The sequence below is a fragment of the Capra hircus genome, chromosome 4 (assembly GCF_001704415.2).
Source record: "Capra hircus breed San Clemente chromosome 4, ASM170441v1, whole genome shotgun sequence".
Taxonomy (NCBI): Eukaryota; Metazoa; Chordata; class Mammalia; order Artiodactyla; family Bovidae; genus Capra; species Capra hircus.
In genome coordinates, this window is record NC_030811.1 from 39,074,883 (window position 1) to 39,087,805 (window position 12,923).

A 12,923-nucleotide genomic window follows, 5' to 3' on the forward strand; every position below is an offset into this window, starting at 1 on the left:
GACAGGCCCTGACCTGATATTCCTCATCTTCAGCAGCCTGGGCATGGCACATGATCATTAGCCAGTGATCGCTTTTCCAGAAATGTAAGTCTTGATCAAGTGACACAGAGATGAAGGGGCAATTCCCAGCAGTGGGGAAATTATCTCCAAGAGAATTTGAGGTGGAATCCTAAAGAGGCAGCAACAGGGTTGTATTAAAAAAGGTGACTGTGTCCTTCTCAGTCTACTGGGCTATTCGTTGCTAACATTTTCCAGCTTCTTGGCTGCTGGAGTTACCCAGCTCTTTACCCATTTTTCAAGACTGGTATTACAATTTCTTGTCAATTCATGAGCCCTTTTTACCCTTCCAATAAATTCCTTTATGATTGTTGTAGTAGCTGTTACTTTCAACAGAAGTATTTTAATTGATGAATCAGCAAAATCAACCCATTCTTTAGGGATTTCCCTGGTGGTCCAGGGGTTAAGACTTCATCTTCCAATGACAGGAGGTGTGGGTGTGATCCCTGATCAGGGAGCTAAGATCCTACATGCCTCAGGGGCCAAAAAACGAAACAAAACAAAACATAAAAGAGAAGCAATGTTGCAACTAATTCAGTAAAGAGTTAATCTTTTCATTAATTTTCCCACTATCCATTAAGAAACTTGCAGGTACCAAATATTGTGGGAGGCTTGATATGACGATGAATAGACATCGTTTCTATTGTGCTGCAATCTACAGTCTATTGAAGGATACAGGCCAGGAAAGAGAAGACTGTAGTACATGCTTGATGAAGAAGGACATTATTCATTGGGAATATAAAAAAGGAAAATTTATTCCAACCTCAGTGATGGTAATGGTGGGGGGTGTCAGAGAAAAGTTCAAATGATATTTGAATATGTAAATTTATGTTTGAAAATGTTAAAATTAGACCTATCTGTATGCAGGTCAGGAAGCAACAGTTAGAACTGGACATGGAACAACAGACTGGTTCCAAATAGGAAAAGGAGCGCATCAAGGCTGTATATTGTCACCCTGCTTATTTAACTTCTATGAACAGTACATCATGAGACACACTGGACTGGAAGAAATACAAGCTGGAATCAAGATTGCCGGGAGAAATATCAATCACCTCAGATATGCAGATGACACCACCCTTACGGCAGAAAGTGAAGAGGAGCTAAAAAGCCTCTTGATGAAAGTGAAAGAGGAGAGTGAAAAAGTTGGCTTAAAGCTCAGCATTCAGAAAACAAAGATCATGGCATCTGGTCCCATCATTTCACGGAAAATAGATGGGGAAACAGTGGAAACAGTGTCAGACTTTATTATTTTGGGCTCCAAAATCACTGCAGATGGTGAGTGCAGCCATGAAATTAAAAGACACTTACTCCTTGGAAGAAAAGTTATGACCAACCTAGATAGCATATTCAAAAGCAGAGACATTACTTTGCCGACTAAGGTCCGTCTAGTCAAGGCTATGGTTTTTCCAGTGGTCATGTATGGATGTGAGAGTTGAACTGTGAAGAAGGCTGAGCGCCGAAGAACTGATGCTTTTGAACTGTGGTGTTGGAGAAGACTCTTCAGAGGCCGTTGGACTGCAAGGAGATCCAACCAGTCCATTCTGAAGGAGATCAGCCCTGGGGTTTCTTTGGAAGGAATGATGCTAAAGCTGAAACTCCAGTATTTGGCCACTTCATGTGAAGAGTTGACTCATTGGAAAAGACTCTGATGCTGGGAGGGATTTGGGGCAGGAGGAGAAGGGGACGACAGAGGATGAGATGGCTGGATGGCATCACTGACTCGATGGACGTGAGTCTGAATGAACTCCGGGAGTTGGTGATGGACAGGGAGGCCTGGCGTGCTGCGATTCATGGGGTCGCAAAGAGTTGGACACGACTGAGCGACTGAACTGAACTGAACTGAGGGGTAGGAAGTGGGGGGGCGGGGGTAAGGGTTTCACATGACCAGCCCATGTGAAGGCCAAGCATTGAGAGATGAAAGGACTTTCAAAGAACTGAAGAGAAGCTCCAGATGACTAAAGTGCAGAGTTTGAGCAGATAAGTCTGGAACTATAAGTGGGACTCGAATCATTCAGAGTAATGTGAACCTCTGATGGTGTTAGCACTTTTTCCTAGATGCAGTTGGGATGCAGTTGCGAGCAACTGAAGAGTTTTAAGCAGAAGTCTCAGTATATTGCAGTTTGGTGCTGTTTTCCAAAACTTGTCTATTAATTATAGCCACCCTGTTTAGCTTTTCTCGTAGTATATTTTCCATTTTATTGTCTTTTCAGACAGTATTTCTTCAGTCTTTAAGGACTTGCCTCTTTACAAGGGCTGTGGTAGAGGACGTGGGGCAGCACGCGCAAGTCTAAATTGATGTGGGGAGTCCTTTCTGGCTTCCCCAGGATTCCTAACTGCCTTGCTGTGAATGGCACAACTCACACAGTAAGGTAGCTTCACATATAGCTTGGAACGCACATAGGTATTGAAAACACTCACTTCAGAAGTGTCCCTGACAGTTGTGGCCTCTAAGATGTTCTGAATGACTAACTTCTTACTGGCCTATCCTCAGGCACGCATCAGGCACAGTTAGTGCAGTGAACAGGCTGCATGTAGTCTCGGCCCTTTCTGGCACGACCATTATTCCTTCTTTTCTTGGAAGCAGGGAGGAAAGAGTGCCCATCCTGGTGTTTTAAAGTGGTATCTCATTGTGTTTTTTTATATAAATTTTCTAATTTTTTTTTGTTGTTGTTGTTTGTTTAGTTGCTAAGTTGTGTCCAACTCTGCGACCCCACGAACTGTAGCCCGCCAGTCTTCTCTGTCCACAGGATTTCCCAGGCAAGAATACTGGATTGGGTTGCCATTTCCTTCTCCAGGGGATCTTCCTGACCCAGGGATAGAACCCTCATCACCTTCCTGGCAGGCAGATTCTTTACCACTGAGCCACCTGGAAAGCCCAAATTTCCTTAACGGCTAAATGTTATTGAGCATTATTTCAACTTTCTTTTGTAGCAATTTGTATGTCTTCTTTTGAGAAATAGCTATTCAGATCCTTTAACCATTTTAAAATTGGGCTATTTATCTTTCCATTATTGAGTTGCAGAAGTTCTTTATATATCCTACATACAAATCCCTTACTGTATAAAAATTTTGTAAAGATATACGTGCTGTCTTTTTTTTTTCTTGATGGTGCCATTTGAAGCAACACAAGCTTTTTTAATTTTGATAAGTCCAATTCATCTATTTTTCCTTTTGTCGTTTGTGCTTTTGAGTTCTCATCTGAGGTTTTGTGTAACCCAAGGTTGCAAATATTTATTCCTATGTTTACTTCCCTGGTGGCTCAGACGGAAAACCGTCTGCCTACAGTGCAAGACCCAGGTCCAATCACTAGGTCGGAAAGATCTCCTGGAGGAGGGAATGGCAACCCACTCCAGTATTCTTGCCACCCCCTCCAAAATAAGGGGCTCAAAGAAATATAGGGGCTTCCCTTGTAGCTTACTCGGTAAAGAATCTGCCTGCAATGCAGGTGACCCGGGTTAGATTCCTGGGTTGGGAAGATCCCCTGGAGAAGGAAATGGCAACCCATTCCAGTATCCTCGCCTGGAAAATCTCACGGACAGAGGAGCCTGGTGGGCTGCAGTCCATGGGGTCGCAAAGAGTCTGGCATGACTGAGTGACTAACACTATGACTAACACTATGTTCACTTCTCAGAGTTTTTTTATTTTAGCTCTTATATTAGGCTTCTGATCCATTTTGAGCTAATTTCTGTATATTGCATGAGGTTGGGGTCAGCTTCATTCTTTTGCATGTGGCTATCAAGTTGTTCAAGCAACACTTTTGGGAAATGGAGGGAAAAGGGAAATGGAGAGGGGCTGAACAGTTGTTTTCATCAATCAACAATAATCATCTTCATCATAACCATTTGTTGAATGGACTATTCTTCCCCATCAAATTGTCTTGGCACCCTTGTTGAAAATCATCTGATCATAAATATAAAGATGAATCAATTGATCCTAATAATTTTATTAGATTCTAATAATTTTATTGCAGTACTATGAACACAAAATAAGATTCATATGGTCAGTTAAAAAGTTCTAGTAGAAGTTATTTCCTTTGATCTATATCACCAATAGTGTAGTTTTAGGCTATAATGACCTTATTAATGAGAACTTTGAACACTACATAAATGGCTTACTTGTTTATGCTTTCTCTGTCAAGTCTTAGTAGGTGTAATTAGAAATTTAAAGTATTGTTCTGTAGTCATACTTCCAAATATTCCTGAATATCTATCTCCTAAAGAAAGGCAATGTCAAAGAATGCTCAAACTACTGCACAATTGTACTCATCTCACACGCTGGTAAAGTAATGCTCAAAATTCTCCAAGCCAGGCTTCAGCAATACGTGAACTGTGAACTTCCTGGTTTTAGAAAAGGCAGAGGAACCAGAGATCAAATTGCCAACATCTGCTGGATTGTGGAGAAAGCAAGAGAGTTCCAGAAAAACATCTATTTCTGCTTTATTGACTATGCCAAAACCTTTGACTGTGTGAATCACAATAAACTGTGGAAAATTCTGAAAGAGATGGGAATACCAGACCACCTGATCTGCCTCTTGAGAACCCTATATGCAGATCAGGAAGCAACAGCTAGAACTGAACATGGAACAACAGACTGGTATTGTCACCCTGCTTATTTAACTTCTATGCAGAGTACATGATGAGAAATGCTGGGCTGGAAGAAGCACAAGCTGGAATCAAGATTGCCGGGAGAAATATCAATAACCTCAGATATGCAGATGACACCACCCTTATGGCAGAAAGTGAAGAGGAACTAAAGAGCCTCTTGATGAAAGTGAAAGAGGAGAGTGAAAAAGTTGGCTTCAAGCTCAACATTCAGAAAACGAAGATCATGGCATCCGGTCCCATCACTTCATGGGAAATAGATGGGGAAACAGTGGAAACAGTGTCAGACTTTATTTTTTGGGCTCCAAAATCACTGCAGATGGTGACTGCAGTCATGAAATTAAAAGACGCTTACTCCTTGGAAGGAAAGTTATGACCAACCTAGATAGCATATTCAGAAGCAGAGACATTACGTTGCCAACAAAGGTCCGTCTAGTCAAGGCTATGGTTTTTCCTGTGGTCACGTATGGATGTGAAAGTTGGATTGTGAAGAAAGCTGAGTGCCAAAGAATTGATGCTTTTGAACTGTGGTGTTGGAGAAGACTCTTGAGAGTCCCTTGGACTGCAAGGAGATCCAACCAGTCCATTCTAAAGGAGATCAGTCCTTGGTGTTCTTCGGAAGGACTAATGCTAAAGCTGAAACTCCAATACTTTGGCCACCTCATGAGAAGAGCTGACTCATTGGAAAAGACTCTGATGCTGGGAGGGATTGGGCGCAGTAGGAGAAGGGGATGACAGAGGATGAGATGGTTGGATGGACGTGAGTTTGAGTGAACTCCGGAGTTGGTGATGGACAGGGAGGCCTGGCGTGCTGCAATCCACGGGGTCTCAAAGAGTCGGACACGACTGAGCAACTGAACTGAACTGAACTGAACTGAAAAGTACATAAGTATTCTTGTGAAATTAAACATTAACAAAATATTGATTCCAGTAAATTACATATCCTCTAAATCTTGACATAATTCAATGTATTCATCTGTCTCTATAACTAAGGCATAACTAATACACCATAACTCACATGTGTAGTTTTGTGTCAGGGTGTTAATCCTGAATTTTTTGACCAAGCAATGCTCCAAATAGGAAAAATTGCTTCAGAATAAGCATAAAAAATAATTTCATTACTGGTATCATTTCTGATTCAGAGGTCATAGGCTTCTGAAACTGTGTGAAAGATGAGCTTGGGAGTGACACATTGCTCCAGAGTTTCACTGGTGAAATTGACCTTAAGTTTTATTGCAAATTTCGTGTTGTATTTTCTTTTCTTTCTTTTGTAAAAATTTTTTTTTGGCTTTGCCACACAGCATGCAGCAGGATCTTAGTTCCCGACCATGGATAAAACCTGTGCCCCCTGCAGTAGAAGCAGGAGGTCTTAACACTGGACCACAAGGGAAGTCCTGTGTTATATTTTCTTTTATTCTGGTATATATTGCTTTGTGTATGTCTATGTCCCATGCTTTATTTAAGAACAAAGTGATGAATGATGTGGGGATTATAAGCAGGAGCATCACTGAACTTCACCTTCCCTCCAGACAGTTCCCCAAAACTCCCTGTGCCCACATCCTCTGTGTTACCAGTTCCTTTCAAAGTGAATGAGAACTTAATCCCAAAAACCCTGGTAGAGACTCCAAAGTGTCCCCCTAACTCTTTCCTTTCCTTCGACTTCCATTCCTGGGAAGGCACCTCAATTTGAAGGTATGGGAAAGCCCAGAATGGTGATAGACATGAAGGAAAGGCTTTACCCTCACAGAAAGAGACTGAAGGGTACAGCATAGCCAAGTGAGGGTCCCCATAGTCTGGGGTGCCAAAAATCTGGCCCTAAGGGCAGAGAAAAAGATGCTGGTCTCTCAAAGAAAGGAGACACAGTAGCCTCAAAATCCTCTCATTGGGAATAAGCACTGCATGATCATTTGCTTTTCTGGTGAAGCACACTTGGCCCATGTGCTTCTCAAGCCTGAGCTGCTGGGTGATGTGGGTTTTAGACACTTATGTTGAGATGGATTCTGAGGCTATGTTTAGGATGAGCAGGAAAGAATGCTGTCGTTAATGATACCCATCATCGAAGTGGAATGGGAGCATGGGGTTCACATTGTAATATTTATGTGTGTGTGCTGTCATGTCTGACTCTGTGCGACCCCATGGACTGTAGCCCACCAGGCTCCTCTGTCCATGGAATTCTCCAGGCAAGAATACTGGAGTGGCTTGCCATTACCTTCTCAAGGGCATCGTTGTGACCCAGGGATCAAACTGGGGTCTCCTGCACTGCAGCCAGATTCCTTACGATCTGAGCCACCAGGGAAGCCCTTGTAATATTTAGGAATTTAGTTTATCTGTAATGAAATTGGAAAAAATAGTGGCATAATCATATTACCAGTTTTATGTCTTCATCGGTCCAGGGTTGATTTGGCAAATCCATTAGTAGGAAGTCAAGAGATACCAGGAGAACAGGCAACTTTGGCCTTGCAGTACAAAATGAAGCAGGTGAAAGGCTAATAGAGTTTTGCCAAGAGAATGCACTGGTCATAGCAAACACTCTCTTTCAAAAACACAGGAGAACAGTCTACACATGGACATCACCAGATGGTCAATACCAAAATCAGATTGATTATATTCTTTGCAGCCAAAGATGGATAAACTCCACACAGTCAGCAAAAACAAGCCCAGGAGCTGATGGTGACTCAGATCATGAACTCCTTATTGCCAAATTCAGACTTAAATTGAAGAAAGTAGGGAAAACCACTAGACCATTCAGTATGACCTAAATCAAATCTCTTATGATTATATAGTGGAAGTGACAGATTTAAGGGATTAGATCTGACAGATAGAGTGCCTGAAGAACTATGGATGAAGGTTCGTAACATTGTACTGTAGGCAGTGATCAAGACCATCCCCAAGAAAAAGAAATGCAAAAAGGCGAAATGGTTGTCTAAGGAGGCCTTACAAATAGCTGAGAAAAGAAGAGAAGCTAAAGGCAAAGGAGAAAAAGATATACTCATTTGAATGTAGAGTTCCAAAGACTAGCAAGGAGAGATAAGAAAGCCTTCCTCAGTGACCAATGCAAAGAAATAAGGAAAACAATAGAATGAGAAAGCCCAGAGATCTCTTCAAGAAAATTAGAGACACCAAGGAACATTTCATGCAAAGATGGGCTCAATACAGGACAGAAATGGTATGGACCTAACAGAAGCAGAAGATGCTAAGAAGAGGTGGCAAAAATACACAGAATGATACAAAAAAGATCTTCATGATCCAGATAACCATGATGGTGTGATCATTCACCTACAGCCAGACATCCTGGAATGTGAACTCAAGTGGGCCTTAGGAAGCATCACTACGAACAACGTTAGTGGAGGTGATGGAATTCTACTGGAGCTATTTCATATCCTAAAAGATGATGCTGTGAAAGTGCTGCACTCAATATGCCAGCAAATTTGGAAACCTCAGCAGTGGTCACAGGACTGGAAAAGGTCAGTTTTCATTCCAATCCCAAAGAAAGGCAAAGACAAAGAATGCTCAAACTACTGCACAATTGCACTCATATCACACACTACTAAAGTAATGCTCAAAATTCTTTAAGCCAGGCTTCAACAGTACGTGAACTGTGAACTTCCAGATGTTTAAGCTGGATTTAGAAAAGGCAGAGGAACCAGAGATCAAATTGCCAACATCTGTTGGATCATTGAAAAAGCAAGAGAATTCCAGAAAAACATCTACTTCTGCTTTATTGACTATGACAAAGCCTTTGTGTGGATCACAACAAACTACAGTAAATTTTTCAAGAGATGGGAATACCAGACCACCTTACCTGCCTCCTGAGAAATCTGTATGCAGGTCAAGAAACAACAGGTAAAACTTGACATGGAACAACAGACTGGTTCCAAATCGGGAAAGGAGTACATCAAGGCTATATATTGTCACCCTGCTTATTTAACCTATATGCAGAGTACATCATGTGAAATGCCAGGCTGGATGAAGCACAAGCGGGAATCAAGATTGCCAGGACAAATATCAATAACCTCAGATATGCAGATGACACCACCCTTATGGCAGAAAGCAAGGAGGAATGAGAGCCTCTAGACGAACGTGAAAGAGGACAGTGAAAAAGCTGGCTTAAAACTCAACATTCCGAAAACTAAGATCATGGCTCTGGTCCCATCACTTCATGGCAAATAGATGGGGAAACAATGGAAACAGTGACAGACTTTATTTTCTTGGGCTCCAAAATCACTGCAGATGGTGATTGCAGACATAAAATTAAAAGACACTTGCTCCTTGGAAGAAAAGCTATGACAAACCTAGATAGCATACTAAAAAGCAGAGATATTACCTTGCCAACAAAGGTCCATTTAGTCAAAGCTATGGTTTTCCCAGTAGTCATGTAGGGGTGTAAGAATTGGACCATAAAGAAAACTGAGCACCAAAGAAGTGATGCTTTTGAACTGTGGTGTTGGAGAAGACTCTTGAGAGTCCCTTGGACTACAAGAAAATCAAACCAGTCAATCATAAGGAAATCAATTCTGAATATTCATTGAAAGGACTCATGCTGAAGCTGCAGTATTGTGGCCACCTCATGCAAAGAACTAACTCATTGAAAAAGACCCTGATGCTGGCAAAAATTGAGGGCAGGAGGAGAAGGGGACGACAGGATGAGATGGTTGGATGGCATCACTGACTCAATGGACATGAGTTTGAGTAAACTCTGAGGGTTGGTGATGGACAGGGAAACCTGGTGTGCTGTAGTCCATAGGGTTGCAATGAGTTGGACACAATTGAGCAACTGAACTGAATTGAAAATGTTCTCAGAGAGCCAGGCCTTTCTCTTTCCTAACCCAGCCATCCTTAACATGTGCTTGTTCCTTTGTAGTTACAAGATGGTTGCTCAAGCTCCACTATTGCATTTGAGATCCAATTGTAAAGGAAAATAAAAGGCAAGATCAGCTAAACTGGCCTTCCATTTTAAGAAAGTATTCTCAGAAATCTCATCCAACAACTTCCACTTAGATTTCATTGGCCAAGACTGCATAGTATGCTCACATCCTTCATCTGCAAGAAGTGCTGGGAGGTGTGGTTTTAAGCCAGGCACACTTATACAGTCATCAAAAATAGTGTTCTTTCCTTATGATCAGGGAGAATCCCCATCAGGAAAGCCTCTTAGTTTCACCCACCATTCCTGTTTTATAAATAGGTATCCTTCAGCTTTATTGAACTAGCAAGCACTGCTCCCCTACCACGTCCAACACACACGTGTGCACACACACACTAAAGCAGCATTGCTTTTCTGCAAATTGTGGGCCTCTGAACTGTGTAAAAGATGAGGGTGGGAAGAACACAAGTATCACATTAGTGTTTGACTACTGAAACTGAACTTAAAATTTTATCATAAGATTTTGTGTGTTATTTTTATTCTGGAATATGTTACCATAGTCAGGTTCAACATAAATCTCAGGAGCACTATCATGGAACAGCTCGTTATTCTTTAGGATTCCAGATCCATATTAACTAGCAGTATACTTTGGGCAAGACACTCAATCTCTCTATGCCTTGGTTTCCTAATTTGTAGACTGTTGATAGTACTTTTTATGGGAAAGGTGATCAGATAATTTATGTCCCAACTTGAAAAATTTATATTCTGGAGTGAGTGAAGTTGCTCAGTTGTGTCCGACTCTGAGATATCATGGACTGTAGCCTACCAGGCTCCTCCATCCAAGGAATTTTCCAGACAAGAGTACTGGAGTGGGTTGCCATTTCCTTCTCCAGGGGATCTTCCTAACCCAGGGATTGAACCCTGTACTCCCACATTGTAGGCAGATGCTTTACTGTCTGAGCCTCCAGGGAAGCCCCATATTGGAAGGGGGGTAGTATTAGTAATTATGCTTGTACAAGTGGCACAAACAAGGACCACTCCAGGCAGGCTGACTATGGTCATCCTATTTTTAAATGCAGGTGCGAGTGTGCACGCTCAGCTGCTTAGCTGTGTCGGACTCTTTGAGACCCCATGGACTGTAGCCTGCCATGCTTCTCTATCCATGGAATTTTCCAGGCAAGAGTACTGGAGCTGATTGCCATTTCCTACTGCATCGGATCTTCCCTGCCAAGGGACTGAACCCGTCTCTTGCATTGGCAGGTGGATTCTTTACCACTGTGCTCCTTAGATGCAGTTGAGAGAATTAAATGAGAAAATAAACATAAAGCACTTAGCACAAAGCCTGACACACAGTAAATATTCAGGAGATACTAGCCAATATTTGATTTTACTATTGAATTGAAAAGTTTTATTGTTTTGGCTTTGCTTTTCTCTAACAATACTAAGCTTGATATTCTTTATGATAAAGGATGAAATAAAGAGAGGTTAAGTTTTTCAAGACTGAGAAAAACCCAACTGAAAATTAAACATCCAACCTCTCTAAAGGAGGAGCAATGTTGAAAGACCCTGCAGAAATTTTTAGTTACAAGAAAGATTCTGGAATTACAGTGCATGACCTGTCTGTGAACTGTTTGTACCATCAGAAGCATGAATGGAAGAACTGGAATTTTAATGATTTTATGTAACATTTCTCAAAGGTTTTGATCTGAAGATCCCTTTACACTTAAAAATTTTTTTGAGCACCACAAAAAAGCTTTATTTTATGAGTTATAGCTATTGCTATTAGAAATAAAAATGGAGGCAATTTAAAAATATTCATTTAGGGAATTCCCTGGCAGTACAGTGCTTAGGACTCCACACTTTCACTGTCAAGCGCCTTGACTGGACCCTTGGTCAAAGAACTAGGATCCCTCAAGCCACTCCATGTGGCCAAAAAAATTATTTTTTTCATTTAAGATGACTTCATCATATATTAAAACAACATATTTAAATGAAAGAAACTATTTTTATAAAAGAAAAACTGTTAGAGGGTTCATGTTTTACCTTTCTACAGATCTCTTTTTTGACTGGTTTAATAGGGTTGAATTTGTTGCAATATGTTATGGTAGAAAAGTATGAATAAGATACACTGTTGGAAAAGTGAGGGAGTATTTTAATAGCTTTTCTAGATAATTATGGTTATTCTTTGATACTACACCAAAACTCCACAGTAGTTTCTTAAAGGTTTATTATAAATTGAGATCTGAAATCATATCAATCAACTTTTTGTTCTGTTACATTAAAGCTCATCAGTCTGTTCTGCACTTTGAATGAAGCTTTAACTCGTGATTTTGTAACATCATCCATTATTCAGTTGGAAAATAGTTTCACTGAGTTGGGCAGATATTTCAAATGTTCACACATTTCAGAAACCTAATACTTAAGAACATTCGAAAACATATGACACACATTCTATTAGCCATCAGAATGATGGTATCATCACATGTCACGTTGCCTCTGGAAAACTCCATGGTGGATTTGTGAAAAAATGAGTATAATAAAGACAAATCATGTCTTATTATGAAAATAGTTTTGATTGCATGATTCATTGAAAAAGTTTTAGTTTCAGGCCACACTTTAATAACAGTTGAAATGGTATGATATGAGCTATTAGATAAGGAAAACAAACAAAAAAAACTTACCACTTCCTTTTCTCTTTTAAAAACCAATAGACAATATGACATAACACACAAACAGTAAAAGGCTAAAATATAGCCTTAGGTGGCAATTGCAAGTCTCTTCACAATGAAGGTAAGTAGACAAGCTTGCAGAAACATATGACTTGTAATATAAAGGTCTTTCTCATTTTTGGGGAGTTTGAACCCTGCTAATCATTAGCATTTCAAAGCATGAGAGTAGCTCTCTCTGGGGACCTCAAAGTGCTTCACTTCTTGGTCTTCTCCCCATTTCCCCTCACCCCTACCCCTACCTAAGATGGATCTTCACAGAAACAAACAGGGTGGCAGAATAATACTAAAAATATTTTAGTACATGTTTTCTGTTTGCAACCTAGATTGGAAGCTACTCATTTTCTATGGAACAAGTTTTCTTTGCAAGTATAGAATGGAAGATGATATTCTTAAATGAAATTTGTTGCATGTGAGGAACTGCTAGATAAACCTGTTTTGCTCTCCTTGTTCTATTATTCCAGGGCTTTCAAAGTAGGATGATAGTGCAGGCTGATCCTAGTTTTTGGGAAAAGCTGCTTGCTAACTAGTTTAGGCTTCAGGAATACTGAATTCATTCAGCAGTAATGCCAAGGAGAAACGTTTTTTAGGCACCTTACTCCTTACTATTCAGTTGCCCAATGCGCTTAACCACATCCTTCTGGCTACATGGCAGGACCTACTGTGTGGTCTCCTAGG

At 40.7% G+C, this 12,923-nt stretch overlaps 1 pseudogene; it reads right to left on the minus strand.

Annotated features, from left to right (window-relative positions):
- LOC102178976 lies at positions 2,302-11,865 on the minus strand (annotated as a pseudogene).